Source organism: Rhincodon typus, chromosome 6, assembly GCF_021869965.1.
Source record: "Rhincodon typus isolate 14 chromosome 6, sRhiTyp1.1, whole genome shotgun sequence".
Lineage (NCBI taxonomy): Eukaryota > Metazoa > Chordata > Chondrichthyes > Orectolobiformes > Rhincodontidae > Rhincodon > Rhincodon typus.
This window is the reverse complement of record NC_063337.1, coordinates 20777011-20791487: the sequence shown is the minus strand read 5'-3', so window position 1 is coordinate 20791487 and position 14477 is coordinate 20777011. Positions and strand designations below refer to the sequence as shown.

The 14477-nt window shown below is 42.2% G+C and overlaps 1 protein-coding gene across 3 annotated transcripts in view; it reads left to right on the top strand.

Annotated features, from left to right (window-relative positions):
- Positions 1-5728: 5728 nt before the first annotated feature.
- Positions 5729-14477, top strand: part of relt (RELT TNF receptor) — a 128362-nt gene continuing 119613 nt past the window's right edge. For all 3 annotated transcript variants that reach the window (XM_048597635.1, XM_020510459.2, XM_020510458.2), the window contains exon 1: positions 5729-5819. The gene's annotated coding sequence lies outside the window, so the exon portion shown is untranslated. The remainder of the gene's footprint in view (positions 5820-14477) is intronic.

Genomic DNA, 14477 nt, shown 5'->3' with positions numbered 1-14477 from the left:
GGGGGATGGTGAAGACTCGGCAGGGCTGGGTGCTGCTGTCTCCTCTGGAGCTGCTGGCTGTGGAGGTGGTGGGCGGAGCTACGTCGGCGTCGGCTGTGGGCGGAGCTGCGTCGGCGTCGGCTGTGGGCGGAGCGGCGTCGGCTGTGGGCGGAGCGTCGTCGGCGGCGGGCGGAGTTGTGCCGGTGTCGGCGGTGGGCGGAGTTGCGCCGGCGGTGGGTGGAGTTGCGTCCGCGTCGGTGATGGGCGGACCGGCGTCGGAGGTAGGAGGAGCGGGGTAGGCGGCGGCAGTAGCGGTGCTGTCAAAGCTTTTGTTTAATGCTCATCAGGAAGATCCAAAACACCAAATTTCAAAAGGCGTTGAAAAGGTTGATATCACCAAATTGTTAGGTGATCAGTTGGACTTGCAATGCTTACACTTGCTAAAACTCACATGTAATCAAATGCAGGGACCTGTCCTCTGCAGGAGAAATGAATTTGGCCAGGGTAGATGACAATGAGTCTCTGCAATGCCTCAAACAATCAGGGTTGACTTACCAACAATCAGCACCATTTTCTTATACAGTATATATAGTTACTCCCTGTTAAATTTTGACTTTCTTGTATATGTCTTGGTGACCACAGGTTGAAAAGTTTCAACAGCATGTCCTTTTTTCAGCAATGCCAATAACTTCTCTAGCCAATATAGAAAAAGCACTGAAAATATTTTCTTTATCTTCAGTAGCCTCAATTCCATCAACATCCCCATTTGTCACCTCGGGCTAAGTCCAAATGTATGGAACTTTCTTATGCACTGAATCTCAAGCCATGCCTCTTTGCCATGTTTGATCTGTCACCAAAACTACCTTTAATCTGACCACCTCAGTTCTCCTGCTGGGAACCTTATGCAGCTTTTATTAATTATATGCTTAGTTTCTCCAGTGCTCTTCTCATTGGATCCACAATCAGTGTAACTCATTGAAAATGCCACAACCTATTATATCACCCATGTCATCTTCTACATTCTCCAGAATCCCTGCCCCTGGAATAGACTTGAAGATCCTTATCATCGCCCTCCTGTCACTCCTAATGTCATTTTGCCCAATTTCAGTCCTATCCCTTAGCTGCACATCGTGAGAGCTGTGGCTCAGTTAATAGTGTTCTTGCCTCCGAGACACAAGATACCGTATTTTAGTGCCACTCCAGAGATTAAGCACAAAATGAAGGCTGAAACGCCAGCAGAATATTGAGGGAATGCTGCACTGTCACAGGTACCATCTTTTGGATGATGTATTAAACCAAGGTCACATCTGCTTACTTAATGAGTTAGAAAAAAATCCAAGGTACTATTTTGAAGAAAGGTGGGGAATAATTTCCAAAAACTTATCAATATTAATACTGCAATCAACATAAAAATCAAATTATTTGTTCATTATCACATTGCTGGTTGCTGTATGAAATTGGTGCTGCATTTACTACATTGCAATAGTGATTACAGTTCAAGAAGTACTTTATTGGCTTACTGTGACATGGGAAGCACTGTCTAGCACAACAATTTTAGAAGGTTTGTCCTCTTACTTTTCTTCACAGGCTTTTGGGATTAAACATTAGGATTGCCATTTGTTATCATTAGTTTTGTTTTCTGGTTGAACTGCCTGAGAATTTTGAAAACAAGACCCCATAATTCAGATTTTTAAAAACAGAGGACTATTCATGAAGACATTCAGCTTTTCAGAACTTAAGGGCTGGTATGCCAGTTCCAACGATACTATGGATGTAAGAGGTGTTATTTTGTCCTTTTTTTTTGAAGAGATGTGGTGGAGCTGTCTATTTGAATCCAATAAAGTAATCAGTTTGTGAGGCCTTGTTTATTTTAAATTTGCAGAATAGAAGGAGCCTGAATGGGTGTGGTCAAGCTCCCACAGAACCAGGATTTTCATACTTTTAGATTTTCAGCAACAGTTGCTGGTATCTTGAAACTGGGTTTGGAAGCTGCAGTACATCTCTCTCTGCTACTCTCTCAGAGATTTTTCTTGATGTTTTCTTGATGATTTCTCCTCCTTGACTGGAGAATTGCATGTGAGACAATCTATTTTACTGAAATAGTAGGAACTGCAAATGCTGGAGAATCTGAGATAACAAAGTGTAGGGCTGGATGAACACAGCAGGCCAAGCAGCATCAGAGGAGCAGGAAAGCTGACGTTTCGGGCCTAGACCCTTCTATTTTACTGAATGTGCCTTTGCCAGGCGGTATGTTTATGGAATGTTACTATATTGGAACAGTTACTGTTGAGTAGTTAAATAATCTATTATCCTGTTAAGTTTTCCCATTGAAATAAGTTATTCCAATTTCTTCTTTATTTTGTTGTATTTTAACTATCGTGTATGAATAAAGTGTGCTTTGCTTCAAGATGGGGAGTTTGACTAATTGAATTGTATCCGGAATGCAACACCTGGCATTTGCCTTTAAAATCAGAAAAAGGTAAGGGTCTAGACTGTCTTCTTAATATTTGTGAAGGGGTTTGGTCTGGTCCATAACATAGTGCAGTACTGAGACAGTACTGTGCTGTCAGAGGTGCCGATTTTCAACATTAAATTGAGGCCCTGTTTGGCCTCACAGAGAAACACTGAAGACCTCATAGCAGCATTTCAAAAGAAAGAAGTAGAATCTCCTCCAGTGTACTGGTCAATACTTATCCCAAAATCAGCATCACAAAAACAAATGATCTAGTCATTACAACATTGCTGCTTTTGAGCCCTGCAAGGAGTTCAAGTTGCAGCAAAAACACACACTTTTACATGCATGCTGCAGCCCAGAGCGATGCCAGAAGCTGTGATTTATTTCTATTATCTGGCATGGCCAGTAAATAGTTACACCCTTACTGTCTGCAATTAGATTATGTAGAAAGGATTCTCAAGTTCACAATAGGTTTAGCTGCATTAGGAACACACCCTCCTTGCCAATTGATTCATGATTCATTCCAATCCCAGAAGCCAGAGGAGCTACCCACTGCATCCAAAGACCTCCTCGCTGAAGAACTACATCAATACAACTCTTTCTGTTTGTTAAATTAACAGATAACTGGGAAAAGAGTAGAGACCATAAACAGATTTTCTGATGAAGGGTCTAGGCCCGAAACGTCAGCCTTTCTGCTCCTATGATGCTGCTTGGCCTGCTGTGTTCATCCAGCCCTGCACCTTGTTGTCTCTGAAACTTGTGCATGTAGCCTGAGGACGTTGGTAGGGTTCTGAACGAATACATTCGGTCAATGTTCATTAGTGAGAGCAATGAGATGGGCACAGAAATCAGGGAGGTCTGTGATCTAATTGAAGAAATTAGCATAGATACTAGATAAATCTCCAGAAGTGGATGAAATGTATCCCAGGTTGTTGAGTGAGGCAAGGGAGGAAATAGCTGGGGCACCGGCATTAATTTTCATCCCTCTCTGGCCACGGGAGAGGTGCCAGAGGACTGGAGCACTCCAATGTTGTATTGTTACTCAAGAAGGGACCAAAGGATAAACCAGGAAACTACAGGTCAGTCAAACCTCAGCGATGGGGAAACTATTGGATGCAATTCTGAGGAACAGAATTAATTTGCACGTGGAATGGCAGGGATTAATCAAGAACAGTCAGCATGGCTTTGTTAAGGGATGGTCATGTCTGACCAACTTGATTCTAAGAGGTGACCAGGTGTGTAGGTGAGGGTAATGATTTTTATGTAGTTTACTTGGACTTCAACAAAGCTTTCGATAAGGTCCTGCATGGGAAATTGATATTAAGTGTAAGAGTCTATGGGATCCAAGGAAATTTGGCAAATTGTATCCAGAATTGGCTGAATGGCAGGAAGCAGAGGAAAATGGTCACACTGTGACTTTTTGTGGCTGGAAGAATGTGTCCAGTGGGGTTCCACAGGGATCAATGAGCCAGGAGACCAGGGTTCAAGTCCTACCTGTTCCAGAGGAATAGAATAACAACTCGCTGTTGTGGTATATATAAACAATTTACACTTGAATGTAGGAGAGTTATCAGTAGGCTTGCGGATGATATGAAAATTGGTGGGGTGGTAAATAATGAGGACGATGCCTTAGATTCCAGAAGAATATAGACATACTGGAGCATCGGAGGCTGAGGGGTGACCTTACAGAGGTTTATAAAATCGTGAGGGGCATGGATAGGGTAAATAGACAAAGTCTTTTCACCAGGGTGGAGGAGTCCAAAACTAGAGGGCATAGGTTTAGGGTCAGAGGGGGAATATTTAAAAGGGACCCAAGGGGCAGCTTTTTCAGAGGGTGGTGTATGTATGGAATGAGCTGCCAGAGGAAGTGGTGGAAACTGGTACAACATTTAAAAGGCATGGTATGGGTATATGAATAGGAAGGGTTTAGAGGGGTATGGGCTAAATTCTGGAAAATGGGACTAGATTCATTTTGGATATCTGGTCAGCGTGGATGAGTTGGATCAAAGGGTCTGTTCCATGCTGTACAACTCTACGACTCTATGGTCAGGTGGGCTGGTCAGTGAAATGACAAATGGAATTCAATCTGGATAAATGTGAGGTGATAAGGGAAGGTAAGGGAATACATGACGAATGGTAGGACCCTGAGAAGCACAGAGGATCAGAGAGACTTTGGTGTGCATGTCCACTGGGCCCTGAAGGTAACAGGACAGGTAGATAAAGTGGTTAAGTATGAAAATCGGATACTTGCCTTTATTAACCAAAGCAAAGAATTTAAGAGCAGGAAGATTGTGCTGGAACTGTGTAAAATATTCGTTTCGCCATTGCTAGAGTATTGTGTGCCTTTCTGAAATCCACATTATAGGAAGAATGTGATTGCACTGGAGAGGGTGCAGAAGAGATTTACAAAGTTGTTGACGGGGCTGGAGTGTTGGTTATGGAGAAAGATTTGATAGACTGGAGTTGGTTTCCTTGGAGCAGAGGAGACTGAGTGGGGGCATGATTGAGATATGTAAGAATACGAGGGACCCAGATAGGATAGACAATGTGGTCCCTTTTTGGAGGGACCAATGACGGGGGTATAGATCTAAATTAAGGGGCAAGAAGTTTAGAGGGAATGTGTGGGTTTTTTTTTTCACTCACATTGTGGTGAGAATCTGGAACTCACTGCCTGTAAGGGTGGAAGAGGCAGAAAGCTTCATGACATTTGTGAAGTATTTAGCTATGCACTTACAATGTCAAGGCACACAAGGTTATGGGGCCAAGAGCCGGAAAATTAGATTAGGATAGTCAGGCACTTATTTTTGACTGGTGCAGACTTGATGGACTGAAGGGTGTTTTTCTGCGCAGTAGCTGTCGATGACTGAAGTTTCCAACAGAATTTCCAGCAGCCTCAAGGCACACGGGTCAAAGCAGGTCAGAGAAAGGGGCGGGAAGAATCCAGTAAATCCCCACCGATCACACACTGAGTCACCTCATCGACACTGCTGCCAAGAGCCGGGGGCTTGGGCTCTGAGACTCTTATGGCATAGTGGTATTGTTCCTACCTCTGAGCCAGGAGACCCCGGGGTTCAAACCCCGCCTGTTGCAGAGGAGTATAATAACTTCTCTGAACGGGTTAATGCTAAGTTTTGAGCTCTTGAGTCGGGGCACTTTCTTGTCAGATTAGGGGCGGGGCTCTGCGCGATGACGTGAGTGGGCGGGGGCGAAGTCCCAGGGAGGGGCGTATCTGTCGGGTGACGTCAGCCGCTTACCCGGAACGCGGGTGGTTACAAAGCGAGTTCGAGACTGGCAGCAGCGCCAGAGCCAGGAGACAGGGCAGAGTGTGAAGATAGGGCAGCTGGGGGCACAGCAACTCGCAACACGTGCACGTCAAAGTCGACAAGTGAGTTGTTCTTTTGTTGTCACGGTCACAATGTAATATGAGTGGGTGAATGAATGAGCGAGAATGACACACACCAGGTACAGAATTTGAAGTCTATTTGACGAGATGGGGGTATCGTTTCATTGTAGATCGTGAATTGAGTAGCGGCTGGAGGGGCGATTGTATGGAGCAGGGTCCATGCCATCCAAGCCTTCATTGATTTGCTCCCCCTACTTCCCCCACTGGTAAGTCTGGACATGGGGCAAGTGGTATGTTCGGGACTCTCTTATCCCATTCCACAGTCCCCGATCGGACAGTTTGGAAACTACCTTAGACGGCATCCTGTTTGGGAAAGATCGGCCCAAGTATGCATTTTTTTCAAGGTTCAGTTGTTACTATTTTTTCCATTCCGGAGGGGCTGGGGGAGTTAGTTCCGGTTGTGACCTGTTTTCGACCCTCGATTTAAAACCGGATTGTCACGATTTAATCTGTGATGTAAATGGAAGATAATTTGAATTTGCCTGTGCGCTGGTATCTACATGTAGAAGATTGAGTCTGTTAACAAAATTCCGAAACATCAACCAGAAACCTGTTCCCCTAAAACATGAAATCCAGCACAAAGGTACACTTTCTCAAAATAGAAATGTTTCCTTTGGGATGCTCGGGAGGTTCAATGGTTAGACTTTTGTTGCAAGCGTGTAATCTGATTTTAAGTGCAGGAAATGCTGGTCTGACAGTAGAGGGAAAGAATTTAATTTCAGCCCTGTCATCAGCACTGTCGTTATGAAAGGTTACCTCTCCACCTAAAGGCAGTTCTTGATTTTTATTTCAGCTGTCTACGTTTTAAACATAAAACAGAGCTAAGGAAATAGCTCGTACGTAACCCCTACTGACTGGAAAACACTTGGACATACCGAGAGATAAAAATGATGACTGTAAACGGCGCTGTTTTTACCCTTTTGGGGTCTTTTTAGCCGCTAATTTAACTGGGGAGGGGATCAAATTATCGTGGCCGTGTCAAATGTCACGGGGATTTGTTTAAATGGGCTACACGCGCTGAATGACACGGCGGTGGGTTAGTTCTCGGAAGCACAGGAAGTTTGACGATTCTAGGTTGAGGTAACTTCCAGGACAGCAGATTACTGGGAATGCAGCCAAAGTCGCAGCGCTGTTAGAATTTTGTCCCGGTGTCCAGGATCGAGATTCCCCGGGAGTGGTGGTAGGATTCGCCCGATGTGGGTCTCTTTTGGTGACAAAGAAAATGCATCGTTAGCAACTCTCTGTAGTATTAGAGTACGACACTTCCCTTATTGACCACAGAATGATTAATATCAGACTGAAACAGACGCTTGCGGTCACAAGCTTTGTCGGACGTTGATAAATTTGAACTGGGTTAGAAGAACGAAAATCAGTTGTGCCGTACTCCCCCTTTTACCAGAAAGGAAGGGGACAGTGATTAACGGAGAACACTCGACTGCATTTTAGCTTATTTCCTTTGAGAAAGGAAATCAAATACAACCGGCTGGTTGTACTCAATGTAAGAAGATTAAACACTGCATCAGTTCATGTTTTAGTCTGTGCATTGGCTAACAGCAACACGTGGTTAAATGAACAGAAATAATTTGTCCCACAGTAGTTTTACAGTGTTGTGACAGTAGTTACTGGTGTTCACTAACCATTCCGCGCCTAGTGTAAATTCCCCGAGTAATTAATACACACAAGAGTTCTGAGGAAGGGTCACCGGACCCGAAACGTTAAACCTGATTTTTTTCTTCACAGATGCTGCCTGCTGAGCTTTTCCAGCAACTTCTGTTTTTTGTCCCCGAGTAATTAACTTATTCTTTACGTGACAGCTTGTTGCCTACTGGATCTCTCAAACTCTTCAACATTCTCTAATAGCTTCAGAGAGCCAATCCAATATGAACATCGGAAAAACTTTTGAGAAATGTCTTCTGAAAGTCAAGATATAAAACAGGATGTTGTGTGTGATGAATCTCCTCTTTCCATTGTCTACACCCCTGAACATACCCAGGGAAGAATTCTCTGCATCTGCTGAGCTTCTCAAAACTAAGGTGCAATCAAATATGAAGGGTTAAAATGGCTACTGGACTTAACGTAGAATTTGAACTATGTTGACCATTCAGTCAGATTGTTGCTGATTTGTATTTCAACTGGATCCCTGAACCAAACTGCATTTGCGACTATATAGAGATTTATTTATGATTAAAGTATATTTTGAAATAAATATGTATCCCAACTGCATCGATTTGGCGTGGTTCCATATCATTTAATGCTATGGTCTAGCAAAATCTATCAATCACAGGTCTTTTTTATTCATTTATGCAAATTGGGTGTCACCAGCATTTATTGCCAATCTCTAGTTGCCCATGAGAAAATGGTAGTGAGCTGCCTTCTTGAACTGCTGCAGCCCATTTTCTGTAGGTAGACCCACAATGCCATTAGGGAGAGGGTTTCAAAATTGTGACCCAATGACACTGAAGAAACAATGATATATTTTGAAGTCAGAGTGTTGAGGGGCTTGGAGGGGAACTTGCAGGTAGTGCTGTTCCCATATTTCTGCTGCCCTTGTCCTTCTAGTTCATAGTGGTCATAGGTTTGGTAGATGTTGCCTAAGGATCTTCAGTGAATATCTGCAGTGCATGTTGTAGATGTCCACACTGCTGCTACTGAGTGTTGATGATAGAGGGAGTGACTGTTTGTAGTTGTGGTGCCAGTCAAGTGGGCTGCCTGCTTTTTTGTGTGGATGTTATCCAGCTTTTCAAAAGTTGTTGGAGCTGCACTGATCCAAGTGAGGAGTATTCCAGTACTCTCCTGACTTGTGTGTTGTAGATGGTGGACAGGCTTTGGAAGTCAGGAGGTGAGTTACTTGCTGCTGGATTCCTGTACTCTGACCTGATCAGGTAGCCACAGTGTTTATGTGGCTAGTCTAGTTCAGTTTTTGATCAATGGTAATGCCTAGGATGTTGATAGTGGAGGAGTAATTAATGGTCATGCCATTGAACATCAAGGAGCTATGACTATAATGTCTTGTTGGAGATGCAGATGGGCACTTGTGTGGTACAAATGTTACTTACCTGGATGTTTTTCAGGCCTTGGTACTTTTCAATCTGAATGGTTTCAGTATGCCAGTAGTTGTGAATGTGGCTGAACATTATGCAATCATCAGCAAACAGTCCCACCTCTGACTTTATGATAGAGGGAAGGTCATTGATGAAGCAGTTAAAGCCGGCTGAGCTTACGACACTACCCTGAGGAATTCCTGCAGAGATGTCTTGAAGTTGAGATAAGTTATCTACAGCAACTGTAATCGTCTTCTTTTGTGCTGGATACGACTTTGACCCGTGAAGAGTTTTGTTCTGATTTTCCATTGTCTCCAGTTTTGCTAGAGCTCCTTGATGCCACAGTTGGTTAACTTAAGCCTTGATAGCAAGGGCATTCACTCACACCTCACCTCTGGACTTCATCTCTTTTGTCCATATTTGAACCAAGGTTGTAATGAGGTCATGAGCTCAGTGGCCCAGGCAAAACTCAAACTGAACATTAGTGAGCAGGTTACAACAAAGAAAATGCTGATTGAAGGCACTGTCGATGACTCCTTACATCACCTTACTGAGGATCAAGAGTAGACCGATGGGGTGGTAATTGGTGGAGTTGGATTTCTCCTGCTTTTTGTGTACAGGACATATCTGGGCAATCTTCCCCATTGTCTGCTAAATTCCCTTATTGTAACTGTACTGGAACAGCTTGCCTACAGTTATAGCAGCTACCTGAGCACAAGCCTTCAGTACTGTTGTCAGAATGTTGTCAGGGCCCATGACCTTTGCAGTATCCAGTGCATCTGACCATTTTGTGATGTCATGAGGAGTGAATCAAATTAACTGAAGACTGGCATCTGTTCAATGGGGAACCTCTGGAGAAGGCCAAGATGGTTTATCCACTCAGTATTTCAAGATGGCTGCAAATGATTCTGCCTTATCTATTGCACTGATGTCCTTGGCTCTCCCATCATTGATCAAACTTAGATTTCACAGAGCAGTCTATATTTCCAAAGAAGTGAAGCTTGACCTTAGCATGTGGCATAATGATCTTTTGAGGAATGCATCAGAAATAGCACATAAATCCACTGTAATCTTGTCTTTAAATCAGGGCAGATTCTAAGTCAGACTAAATTATTAATTTAAGCATTAAGCATACCTAGAAACAAGAATAAACAATTAAATGAAATTGTTACATACCCTGGGGACCTAAATATGTAATACTTTGTGCTAACTGAAATAATGAAGCAGAAAAGTGCATTATTTCCAGGTTCAATCCCGTTTCAGTGAGTGTAGGTACAAGTGCTTGGAAATGCTGATGATGACACAATAGCATCTGTTTAGTATATGGTTTCGCCTTATCTTATCTATTGGCAAAATAAACACTTTGGTCCTGCAGATGTTATTTACTATCTGCTGACGACCTAGAAGAGAAAAGAATTTTTAATACTGTCCAGTTCAAAAATAAATCATTTATCATTATGTAATAAAAGAAGTAACACAATTACTTGGCACAAAAATAGAGATTTTAGTATTGAACCTGGCCTTTGGTCCAACTAGGGCATGTCAACATTTACCTTCCATGAATAAATAGTCCTGATCATGTTTAACCACCCTGTTTTCATATCCATTCAATCCCTTTTCTCTCAGCGATTTATGTCATACATACTAATAGTTTTTTTTAACTCATTCACTAACAGTGGTAGTGTATTCCACAGTTGTACAACTGTCCATATATGTCTGTTTCTCTTGTCCTCTGGTCAAAATCTCTTACATTTATGGTCCCTTGTTCTTGATCACTCAACACTTGGAAATTGTTCTCTTTGTTTTGCATAATTTTGCAAATTACTTTATATTGCCCTGCAATCTAGACTGATCAGACCAAAACAAAGCACCAGTTTTCAAATATGCTTTTGCATCAGTATCTCAAAGAAGGAAATATCTCAATACACCACATTTCACCCTTAAATCTTTCGTCATGTGGAAAAAATAGAATGTTGCTTCCCACAGCATCTCTGCTTGGGGTGCTTAGTGCATTCTTGGGAATGTGGTACAATATTACTACTACTCTAATCCTTTTTTTAAATCATTGAAGGGATGTGGGTTTCACTGGCTAGGCCAGCATTTCCTACCCCTGCAGTAATCGAGGCTTTTGAGGGTATGTTGATAAATCTCGAATCTAAACCTGGTTTCAGTAATGGTGACTTGAAAGAAACTGTAGTTCATTGTATAAAATCAAGGTTCACTAATATCCTACAGGGACCACCCTTACGTGGTCTGGCTTACACTTGTCTCCAGATCCACAGCAGTGTGGCTGACTCCTAACAGACCCCTGAAGTGGCCAAGGATATAACTCAGTTCAAAGACAAATTCGGGAGGGCAACAAATTACAGGACTTATTAGTGGTGCTGATATTCCATGTAAGAATTAAAGCATTGGCTCTTCTAGCTCGTTGTTCAGCTTTCCCTTTGTGAATGAGGTGTAGTTATATTCAAAGCAGATCTTGTAAATCAGGCTAACTGTAGAGGTTTTGCATAAAGGAAAAAATATCATAGTTACCATCTAAATTATTTTATAACTCAGTACTAGAGTGTTGTAATGTCATTTGTTGTACAAGGCATCCTGAGACACACAATGATGAACCAAATTGGATTAAAGTTATACAAGAACAAAATTGCAGGAGTAACTCAGCAGGCCTGACAGCATCTGCGGAGGGGAACAGTTAACATTTCAAGTCCAGTGACCCTTCTTCACAATCAGTTCTGACACCGTTCCTCAGAACTGTAACTGATGCTGTATTAGACAAAACAAACCAGTGATCAGCATGGAACCAATGCAGTGATATGACAGTTTGGGAACTATCTTTCAACCTATTTGTACTGTCAGCAAAAGTTACAATCAAGGGGACATGTTATTTACATTTTACTGTTAAATTAGATTTGTTTTTTATTGTAACTGAAAGAATCATTTGACGATAGAATGCCACAGCTTAAAAACAGGACATTAGCTTATCCAGTTTGTCCCGATTTCCTTCTTTGTTTCAGCAACAAAAAGTTAATATTGTAACAACCCTCACTCTGTACCTGATAACAGATTTCAGTAACTTCATCGCAACTATTGGTTATTGGATTTTTCTGCAGTTATCTGGTTTCTCTCTCCTTGACTTTTTAAAATAATGTTGTGACATTTGCAATATAAGTTATGAACCCTGAATTCAGAGAGTCTTACATCTGCAATAAATATAAAACTTGTCAGTTTTGATTACACTTGCAAATAGTTTTGTTTTTCATTCTCTTTTGGTACCTCTTACTGCTTGGTATCTTATGTGGCTTCCCAGGCTGTTGGATTTCTTTGTATCTTTGTAAGCCTCTTCCCTTAGCTTGCCTCATTTGTTGACCATGATTTGCTTAACAAAAGTGGTGGCTTTCATTTTAAGAGTAGGGACCCAACCAGTATTGGATCTTACAAATCCTTTGAATGCTTTGCACTGTTTGTAGATTAACTCATTAACAGTTCAACCAAGTTTACTCTATTAAATTTATTTTTCATCCAGTGGAAAGTTTGACTTATTTAAATTGAAACCTTATATTGTGATCTTCCCTTTTTCTCCTCATGTCATAAGGGGCTACAAATTGTTGCAGGAGTGAATGTAACATTTTCAGTCATTAGCTGGACGTGGCATGGCATTTTTAATATTGACTTTGAGCTATATGTTGCTGGATATGCCAGTGGATAATGTTGCTGCAAGAGAAACTCTTCAACTAGGAGTGAACAGCAAACTACTGTGTCTCCTTAATCTATCATCGTGAAGTGAATGGGGCAAGGATTGAGAAGAAACATATAAATTTGAGTGACTAAATTCAATGCCACATCCAGTAATGAAAAAGAGGGGAAGAAAGATTGGGTTAAGGGAGCGAAAGGGATCAAAAAGGATAAATAAATCACATTCCTTCAATTTTAAAATATGCATGAATTAAAGCGTTACGTGGTATCAAAACAGGCTCCTTGTGTCACAAGTGTCTAGCTCTAAGGTTCATTCCTATTTGCCACTGTGACACATTTCTATCTCGTAAGATGGTGATTTACACCATGGTGGTTGCCTTTGTGTGGACCATACCCGAGTGTATCTCAGGAGTCCCCCACTCCGAGATGGCAATCTCTGCCACATTTGCTGCTGAGGAAGACTGAGGTGAGAAGGAGCTGATTCTGTTTTCCCTGGGTCGTCTTTGTGGCCAGTTCAGCTTTTCATTTCTGCTCGCCTCTACCAATGCCCATCCAAACAATTATCCTCCAGGTGTCATTGCTGTCAGAGCCTGTCTCCTGTTTGTCAGGGTCAATGTACACCATCTTTCTATCTCCTTTTGCAGGTGTTCTTGTTTTAGAAATCTGGATGCCCAGAAGGTTGTGATCCTGTGGCCAACTCACCATTCAAAAGGTATCTGCCATGCAAATGCAGCAACATCATGCTGCTTACCACATTTCATTGGTGAGCCAGACAAAAATGTGCTGCTTAGCCATTAGCTTTGCAACAGCAACTATTGGAGTTCCATGTTTAATCAAGCATATGCCTTGTCTGAGGATATTGTACTTTTGCACATAAGTAATGGCAAGCATCATTAGTCTGGCATTACTTTCATAGGAAATTATGGACAATAGACACACTCAACCTTATTATGTGGCTAGTCAGCACAATTTTCTTTTGTGTTAAAATTTCAATGTCAAAATTGGCATTTCAGTGCCGTACAGAGGAAGTACTACATTGCTAGAGGTACTTTATTTCAATTATGTTAAAATGAGGAGCTAAATGTTAAACATGAGAAATGATTCAAAGAAACGTTGGGCATTGTTCTGAATGGTTCACGACCAAGTGGCATGGTGGCTCAGTGGTTAGCATTGCTGCCTCACAGTGCCAAGGATCCAGGATTGATTTCAGTTTCGACTGACTGTCTGTGTGGAGTTTGCACGTTCTCCCCATGTTTGGAGTGGGTTTTCTCCGGGTGCTCTGGTTTCCTCCCAGAGTCCAAAGATGTGCAAGTTAGGTGGATTGGTGGATAGCTGCGCTAAATTGTCCGTAGTGTTCATGGATATGTAGGTTAGGCGTGTTAGCAATGGGAAAAATAGGGTTAGGGAGTGGTCTTCAGAATGCTTGTGTGGACTTGTTGGCCAAATGGCCTGTTTCCACTCTGTGGGGATTCTATAAAATCAACCACTTGCTGTGGTGCATGATGTTTTAAAGAAAAAAAATCCTCTGATATTTCCCCTTCCTTCTGGAAGTGGTAGCCCATGCTGAGGTATTAGGTATAACACAGTGTGGAGCTGGAGGAACACAGCAAGCCAGGCAGCATCAGAGGAGCAGGAAGGTTGATGTTTCAGGTCGGGTGCCTGACCCACACTTTCTCCAGCTGAAGACTCACCTGATGGACAACGTTGAATCTTATTTCAAATGTGTAATCAAGACCATAGAGCTGTTGGAGAGGAGAAAGATTATCCAAACAGGAAGACAGGAGGGAAACAAAAATTCCTGTTGTTTCCTCCGTCCACCAATTCTTGCATTTGTTTTTTTCCTATCATATTAAAATTCTTCAAACTTTTAGGCCATTTAGTATTTCTGTTTTCTTTTTCA